This window comes from Suricata suricatta, chromosome 7 (genome assembly GCF_006229205.1).
Source record: "Suricata suricatta isolate VVHF042 chromosome 7, meerkat_22Aug2017_6uvM2_HiC, whole genome shotgun sequence".
Taxonomy (NCBI): Eukaryota; Metazoa; Chordata; class Mammalia; order Carnivora; family Herpestidae; genus Suricata; species Suricata suricatta.
The window spans coordinates 69,462,139-69,471,538 of record NC_043706.1 but is presented as its reverse complement, the minus strand read 5'-3'; the positions used below and the strand labels follow the sequence as shown (position 1 = coordinate 69,471,538).

General features: G+C 36.9%; 1 pseudogene; it reads left to right on the top strand.

The window, feature by feature from the left end:
- The first annotated feature begins 508 nt into the window (after positions 1-508).
- Positions 509-2,456, top strand: LOC115296447 (annotated as a pseudogene).
- The last annotated feature ends 6,944 nt before the right edge of the window (positions 2,457-9,400 follow it).

The window sequence follows — 9,400 nt, the reverse complement described above, 5'->3', positions numbered from 1 at the left end:
TCCTGGCCTTCTAATAGGTGCCATAACTCCTTTTCTCTATAGCATATCACAATAAAAACTTGACTTTCCTATAAAAATGTAAATATATATTGCTCCCATATCTTAAAATCACCAATGGACTTTCACTAGACATCAATATCCCTCTACTTTTTTCTCCACAGAAGTTAAAACAATAAACCCCATGAGACTGGCTTTGTAGCCAATATGCCAGAACCCATTCTAAAATTATTCTTCAGGAGGAAGGAGGGCGAGCAAAGAGGATGGCGGAGTTGGGGCTCCTGACGGAATTCTAATGAATTATTGACCAGCACCATTTTACCAGTTGGAACAAGTTATCAGAAATGGGCATAGTGCTTTTAGACCCAACATGTAACAGATGGCTGTTACTCCATGGTGATTACTTCTTGAAGCCAACACCTTTTGTGATTGTATAGGATCTTTGTCTGTTCATCTTTGAATTCCAATTACTTTTGTTGGCAAATAAAACAAAGGAGTTCATGTAGTTTTTGCCCAAGCTTGAGTCACCATGAGTAGTAGTTTAGGAAAAGAAAAAGACTCTAAAGAGAAAGATCCCAAAGTGCCATCAGCCAAGGAAAGAGAAAAGGAGGCAAAAGCCTCTGGAGGTTTTGGGAAAGAGAGTAAAGAAAAAGAACCTAAGACCAAAGGGAAAGATGCCAAAGACGGAAAGAAGGACTCCAGTGCTGCCCAACCAGGGGTGGCTTTTTCAGTTGGCAATACCATCAAATGGCCAAATCCAGCCCATGGCACCAGAAAAAAATCTAGCAATGCAGAGGTGACTAAAGAGCTCAACAAATGCCGGGAAGAGAATTCAATGCGTTTGGACTTATCCAAGAGGTCTACACACATGTTGCCATCATCAATCAAAGAGTTGACTCAGTTAACAGAACGTTATTTATATAGCAACAAATTGCAGTCCCTCCCAGCCCAGTGGGCTGTCTAGTAAATCTCATGACACTGGCTCTAAATGAAAACTCACTTACCAGTTTGCCTGACTCTCTTGATAACTTGAAGAAGCTGTGGATGCTTGATTTACGGCATAATAATCTTAGAGAAATTCCTTCAGGCTAGATTCTCTCACCACTCTTTACCTTCGCTTTAATCGTATAACTACTGTGGAAAAGGACATCAAAAATCTGTCAAAACTCAGCATGCTTAGCATTCGAGAGAAAATCAAAAACTACCTGCTGAAACTGGTGAATTATGTAACCTCATTACACTGGATGTAGCTCACAATCAACTTGAACACCTCCCAAAGGAGATTGGAAACTGCACGCAGATAACCAACCTTGACTTGCAGCACAATGAACTGCTAGACCTCCCAGATACTATAGGAAACTTGTCCAGTTTAAGTCGTCTTGGTCTGAGATACAACAGATTGTCAGCAACACCCAGATCCCTGGCAAAATGCAGTGCCCTTGAAGAGCTGAATTTAGAGAACAATAACATTTCTGCTCTACCAGAGAGCCTTCTATCAAGTCTTGTGAAACTGAACAGTTTGACCTTAGCTAGAAATTGCTTCCAGTTATATCCAGCAGATGGTCCTTCTCAGTTTTCCACCATCTATTCTCTCCACATGGAACACAATCGAATCAATAAAATCCCATTTGGAATTTTCTCCAGAGCACAAGTATTAAGTAAGCTGAATATGAAGGACAATCAGTTGACATCACTTCCCTTGGATTTTGGAACTTGGACCAGTATGGTAGAATTGAATTTAGCCACTAATCAGCTCACAAAGATTCCTGAGGATGTGTCTGGTCTTGTTTCTCCTGAGGTTCTAATACTATCAAACAATCTTCTAAAGAAGCTTCCTCATGGTCTTGGAAACCTTAGGAAGTTAAGAGAATTGGATCTAGAGGAGAACAAATTGGAGTCCTTGCCAAATGAAATTGCTTATCTTAAAGATTTACAGAAATTAGTCTTGACAAACAACCAGTTGACCACCTTTCCCAGAGGCATTGGTCACCTTACCAATCTCACACATCTAGGCCTTGGAGAGAACCTACTTACTCATCTTCCTGAAGAAATTGGTACACTGCAGAACCTAGAAAAACTGTATTTGAATGACAACCCCAATCTCCATAGCCTTCCCTTTGAGCTGGCTCTTTGCAGCAAGCTCTCAATCATGAGTATTGAGAACTGTCCACTCAGTCACCTTCCACCTCAGATTGTTGCTGGGGGTCCTTCTTTTATCATTCAGTTCCTAAAGATGCAGAGTCCATATCGTGCCATGGTCTGATACAAGTCTGCTGGTCCCACACACTGTTCAAAAATAGACTGCCATTAATGTTTCATATCTATATCTGTATCTATTATGTAGATATTGATATATTTGGCATATTTATAAAGACTGCATTATGTGTTTCTGCTAATAGAGGAATCATAGCCATTTAGATTTTTTTTTAATTCTGTACAAAAGGCTTATATAAGTTTTCTTTGCTTGATGGATGTTTTTCTGTTATGTAATATGATATGCCAGTTTGCTTAAGACATTTGCCAACAAATTATGAAGTTATTAAATTTAAGGGCCAGAGGTAGTATAGTTACATATACACTCTCTTAGCAAAAATAATGGACAGTTTTGTTGCAACTTTTTGTATACATTTCCCCCTTACCAATTGTCAGATCATTATAGTATTATAGGCCCTAAAAGTAGAATTTTTCTTTAACTTATTTTGAAATTTGAGATTTAAATTTTATATATTGTTTACAGTCAATCACTGGATTTGGTTGTTGTTGTTTTTTGATTTGCTCTGTTTTAATCAGTGAAATCTAATTTATATCCTTTGCTAAAGAATTTGCATCAGCTGGTTTAAATATTAAGATAGTTGCTTGTTGAAACAACTGGCAAGTGAAAAGATACAGTCAAAAATATTAGAATTATTTTAATTCTGTTTCTCTTTATCAATTGTAAAGCAAAATACCTGAAGTGAGTCTTTAGTTTGGGGGGAGGGTATTGAGACCTTTTCTAGTATAAATAAATATCTTTTCTTAAGTTGGAGGGAACAGAAACTTGTAGTGTGAAAGTTTTGAATCCTGAAAGTTGCAGAATGACAAAAAATAACAATAATTCGGCAAAAAAAAAAAACCCACACACATAAACACAATTCTATATATGTATATACAATGCTATATAGATATGTATTTATTATATCATAAACTACAATAGGTAACTTTAAGGATTTCTCCCTAGCCTTGTACAACGAAATGAATGTTTTTCTTTGAACACTGCAATATATGTATGTTTCAAGGTTATTTAACAGTGTACTCTGGTTTTATATCTTGACTTGCCTCGTACGTCTTTCAGTTCTGGAATATCTGCGTGTAGGCACAACATCTTCACACTGTGTTGTATTGCTGCTGAACTAAATGCACTTTTCCCCACATGTGGGGCATTGGCTTCAAACAATTCAGTTCAGTACCATTGATTTTTAACCTTATCTTTCCTTTCTTGGTAGTTGTTAATACAGTTATGGAGAAGAGGCACATTGTATAGAAGCCATTGACAGTTCAGTGGAAGTTCTGTAAGATGTGCATGTGCTATTTCATACATTTTCTTTCGCTTTACTGCTTTTAAGGCTAGCAGTATGGTAAGTGTGTGCCCCTTATACAGTCATCTTACTTTTGGTAGTGTCAATCTAAGTCAGTTTAATTAATGAAGAGACAGAGCAAGTGCATTCTAGATATCATCCTAGAAAACATAATGAATATTATGTATAAGTATTGCTGCTTGGTTTTCTTTTTTGTTTTCATTTAGATGGGCATTGTGTTTTAAATAAAACCATTTTTGTAATTGAAGCTATATTAAGGTAGAAATTTCGAGTGTTTTGATTTTTCTGGCACTCATAATCAAGACTAAGTTTGAGGTTGAACCTATATTCATAATTGGCAATATTTAAGGAACAAGTAAGAAATGAAGGCAGGTGAAGATATAAAACCCTAGAATGCTTAAATGTGCTGTAAAACTATTGTAGATGTCACTGGATTTTACCAAGTAATACCCTTCCTTCTTTTTTTCCATCTACTGTGGCTTTTCAGTTAAAATTTTGTTTATAAAAGAAATTTGTTTATTACAGCTCTATAAAAAAATTATTCTTCAAAGCAGTCAGCTTGAGAATCTTTAGCCCCATTATAAGCACACCTCACTGATTGAAATATGCTTAAAATGCTTTGGGAATTACTTTGAAAACCAGATAATAAGCCACCAAAGAATATTACTGTCTTTACTTAATAGTAACACCTCTTTTTTGTTTAAGTTAGTAAGCATTTAATCACTCACTTTCTTTACCAGATGAAACTCTAATTTCTTTGGACCTTTCCCAAATATAATATTTGGACTCAAAGTATGAAATTTTTCACTATTAAATATAATTTTAAAGTTTGCCATGGTCTTGTGGGACAATTTCACAAGAGAAATTCTAAGCATGACTTGTCCAAAGGCAGCATCCCTAAAATGAGTATGGAACCTGCCAAGGTGATGTCTTTGATGGGACTAGCTTTCCCTTAGTTTTGAAATTGTACTAAAAAATAAGTTTGAATCTTATAGTCACACATCATATATATATATACACATACATGTATATGTATATATATATATGAATTTGTTTACACAGTGCCTAAGAAGAAGTTTTCTATAGATATTGTCTAAAAGGGGGAGGTTTTCACCATGACTATCAAAATTAAGTTCTCTAAAGATGGTGATTTTCAGAACTGAACAATTGTTCAGTTGCCAAATGACTTCTGTTTCTTACAATTTAGCAAGTCTCAGTTCAATCTACCAATTTTCCCATTATGCCACTTTCAAGAGAAAGGATCATTTTAACCTCAGTAAAGCATTTCAATAAACTGCCCACTATAGAAATGCTAAGGATGTGTTACAACATCTCTTTCCTTCTTAAGAAATAATATCTTTCTGAAATTTTGACAGGTTAATGAAGCATCTCTTTCTCATCTGAAAAAATCAGTTGGCATTCCTTCATCGAGCAAGTAAGCTTCCAAGTGTTTCTTAATTTGACCTTCAAAACACCTTTTAGCACTTTTCTTATGAGTGACGTCAACTGGTATGCAAGCCACTTGGTACATTCCCAGACCCTTTAAAAATAATTCCATCATATTGGCTAATCCTAGGGGGGTCTCTCCAGAGCTAAGTGCACTTGTAAAACTATTCATAAAAAGGGTCTCCTATTTCTGTCTCTACTTCCTTTAACACCCTGGTTATATTTTACTTGGACTAAGAAACACATCAAATCTCAAAGCTTAGAATATTGGTCCATTTTTCAACTGCTTCAAGAAGCCTGTTCTCTACACCCTCTTCTTTCTTACTAATAAATTTGATTAAGGCAAATTCCCCTTTGTGAAACCAGAAACCAAATTTTTCTGCTATCCTCCCGGTGCTTGCATTTGGCTTCAGTCTTCATTAATTAACCACTTGGATCTTTAAAAGTCCTCACCTCTTTTTCCTAGCATGTATATATTCTTCAAAAGTCTCTCAGCAGTCATTTGAAATGTTTAGTCTTGCTTGAAATTAATTTTCCACTTTTATTGTTGCAATTATTTGGCAGGTTTTATGGCTTTATAATAATTCCCCGGAACCCTTTGAATCTGTTATGCTTTTTATGTTTGTGCTTGATATGTTCCCTTAGCAACACATTGATTCTGCCAACATGGTTCCATAAGATTTAGGGAGTGAACATGTCCGAGATAGCAATATGAAGATGACTGTCATAGGTTTTAATGTTTTGATGATTCTCAAAAGGTTTTTCAAATTATGGTAGTCAGAAGTTACATCTTTTGTTTCAACCTTATTTTTTTTCAACCAATGTGCTTCTTTTATTTCTTTGATTCATTTCTACTTACTTTACTAAAACAAGTGCTTAAGACTTGGTTAACTAATGAGGTCATGGGAATATTACAATAGAAAGATTTAATCAATATCAGAAAAACCAACAGATCCTACAAATCCCACTAATTTAGTCAACAAGCTGTTTAAACATGTGAATTAATCACACTAAAATCTTATAATACTTGACTCTGGAAATAGTATGTATACATTAATTTACTCAAAAATATTAATATAGCAATGTAGAATATAAATTTTTGAAATTACAGAGTAAGCATTACTAAAAATTTGCCATGGCTTCTTGTACATCTTTAGATGTGCTAATGTTTATAGTTCCTTTAGAATGAGGTTCCCCAAAAATAAATGGGGTTCCAGGGAAGATGGTGGAGTAAAAGAATCCTAAGCTTACCTTATCCCATGCATACAACTAGATAACATCCACATCAATGTAAATAACTCAGAAAATGAGTGAAGACTGGTGGAACACTCTCCACAACTAAATGTAGAAAAGAGGTCACACTGAAGATGGTAGGAATAATGGAGACACAGTCAGGAGCAAGATAGCCCAGGAGGGCTGTCTGCCATGAGTGCAGAGAAGGGAGAGGAGTAGTTCCCCACGACAGGCACCCCAGGCATGGGGGACCCACACAGGGAGGAGGAATCCCCATAACATCTGACCTTGGAAGTAAGAGGGGCTCAACAATCATGGGGCTTACCACCTTCAATTCTAAAACTCTGGGAGAGCTGGGAGGATGATAGGAAACTGAGCCCCCATCCTTATAAAGACAGCAAAACAAACAGCCCCATGGAAATACAGCATGGAACAATAATTTGAAATACACCTGGAGTGTACAAGAAGCCTTGTTCATTAGTCAGAGAGTGTCCTGGAGGAATCTGGATCATTGGAAAACTTTTTCAGGAAAAGAGGAGTTAGCAGACATTGTTTCCCTCCCTTGTCCCCAGTCAAATACATGGACACTTGCAGGAGCCAACATGGTGACAACACTTGCTACCTAACTTCCCAACAGCATACTCCACTCCTGCATTCGCCTACAGACCTGCCCCCTCCAATACACTCTTACTTAGCCAGAACCCATCCAAAGTGATGTCACAAGCCTGGTAGTGTACAACCAGCCTTGGCAGGAGCCAGGAACACTCCAAAGTGACTCCTGACCTGGAAAGAGGGAAAGACAACCACTTACACACATCAGTCAAGCTGTAGCCCCAGCAGTGAGCTGGGGGCAGATATCAGATCTGACTGCGGGTAATATCCACCAATGAAAGCTTCTCAGAGGAAAACCCAGGGCAAGTGTCCCATTGTTTGATACCACTTCATCTCTGGCAAATGCCTGAACTGACTCAATTTAGGCACAAGGTGGACCCAGACTGACCCAGTAGCAACACAGGGACCAAATCCTGCCCATAACCAGCAAAGAGAGTCATTGCAGATAACTGGACTAAAGGCAAATGTGGCTTAGCCACATAGGAGACACCTCTAAAGTACCAGGTTCTGATAAACAGGGGATATTGCACTGCAGGGCACTATACAACTTCTTCATAAAGCCACTAATTTCAAGAGCAGGAATGTAGCTAACCTTCCTACCACACAGAAACAGAGAGCTAGAGACTAGAGAAAATAAGGAGATGGAAAAATACATGCCAAATAAAAGTATGTCTCATTTAGCAAGAGAGCTAAATGAAATGGCTATAAGTAATATGAATGATAGAAAATTTAAAATAATGGTTATAGTCACTATACTTGAAAAGAGAGTGGAGGACATCAGTGAGACCCTCAATAAAGAGATAGAAAACATAAAAAAAAAACTTAACCATATATGAAGGACTCAATAACTAAAATTAAAAATACACTAGATGACTCAGTCAGTTAAGCATCTAACTCCAGCTGGGTCATGATCTCACAGCTCATGGGCTCAAGCCCCGCATCAGGCTCTATGTTGACAGTTCAGAGCCTAGAGCCTCTTCGGATTCTGTGTCTTCCTCTCTCTCTGCCTTTCCTCTACTTGTGCTCGCTCTCTCTCTCTCTCTCTCTCTCTCTCTCAAAAATAAATAAAAGCATTATTTAAAAAATACACTAGACGGAATAAATACTAGACTAGAGGAAGCAACAGAACAGATCAGCAGCTGGACGACAGAAAAGCAGAAAGCAACCAAGCCAAACAGGAGAGAGAAAAAATAATAACAAAAAATGAAAATAGAATAAGGGAACTCAGCAACACCATAAGCATAAAGACATTCGCATTCTAGGTATCCCAAAAGGAGAAGAGAAAGAAAAGAGGTCAGAAAATTCATCTAAAGAAATAACAGCTGAAAACTTCCTAAATCTGAGAAAGGAAACAGAAATCTAATCCAGGAGACACAGAGCCCCAACAAAATCAACCCAAGGAGATCCACAATTAGACACATAGTAATTTAAAGGTCAAAAAGTAGTGATAAAGAGGGAATTTTAAAAGCAGCAAGATACTAAAAAAAAGTTGCATGCAAGAGAAATCCCATAAGGCTATTGGTTGATTTTTCAGCACAACTTTGCAGGTCAGAAGGTAGTGGCATGATATATTCAAAGTACTGAAAGAAAAAAAACTTGCAACCAAGAATACTCTAACCAGCAAGGCTGTCATTCAAAATATAAGAAGAAATAAAGAGTTTCCCAGAAAAACAAAAGTTAAAAGAATTCATCATGACTAAACCAGCCCTACAAGAAATATTAAAGAGGAATCTTTGAGTGGAAAGGAATGAACATAAGTATAAGTAAGAAAAACAAGAAGCATAAAAGCAGTAAAATTAAGCATATCTGTAAAAATAGTCAAGGGATTCACAGAATAAAAGAATGTAGAGTATGACACAATACACCTAAAATAGGGTGAGAGGAGTAACAATTTAGTGCTTTTTGAATGAGATCAAACTTCTTTTAATGCTTATTTATTTTAGAGAGAGAGAGAGAGAGAGAGAGAGAGAGAGAGAGAGAGAGAGAGAGAGTGTGTGAGCAGGGGCAGGGGAGGGGCTGAGAGAGAGGGAGAGACACAGAACTTGAAGTGGGCTACAGGCTCCATGCTGTCAGCACAGAGCCTGATGCAGCCCAAATTCATAAAGAAGCTAATAACAAACATAAAGGAAGTAATTGATAATGAAATAATAGTAGGGGACTTTAACACCTCACTTACATCAATGGATAGATCATCCAAACAGAAATTCAACAAAGAAAGAGTGACTTTGAATGACATTGAACCTGATGGATCAAATAGATATATTCAAAACATTCCATCCTAAAACAGTAGAATACAGATTCTTTTCAAGTGCACGTGGAACATTCTCCAGAACAGATCACATATTAGGTCACAAAACAAGTCTCACCAAATTCAAAAAGACTGAAGTCATACCATGAATCTTTTCTGACCACAATGCCAGGAAACTAGAAGTCAACAACAAGAAAATAAGGAAAGAACACAAATACATTGAGGTTAAATAACATGCTACTAAACAATGTATGGGTTAACTAAGAAATCAAAAAGAAAATTTTAAAAA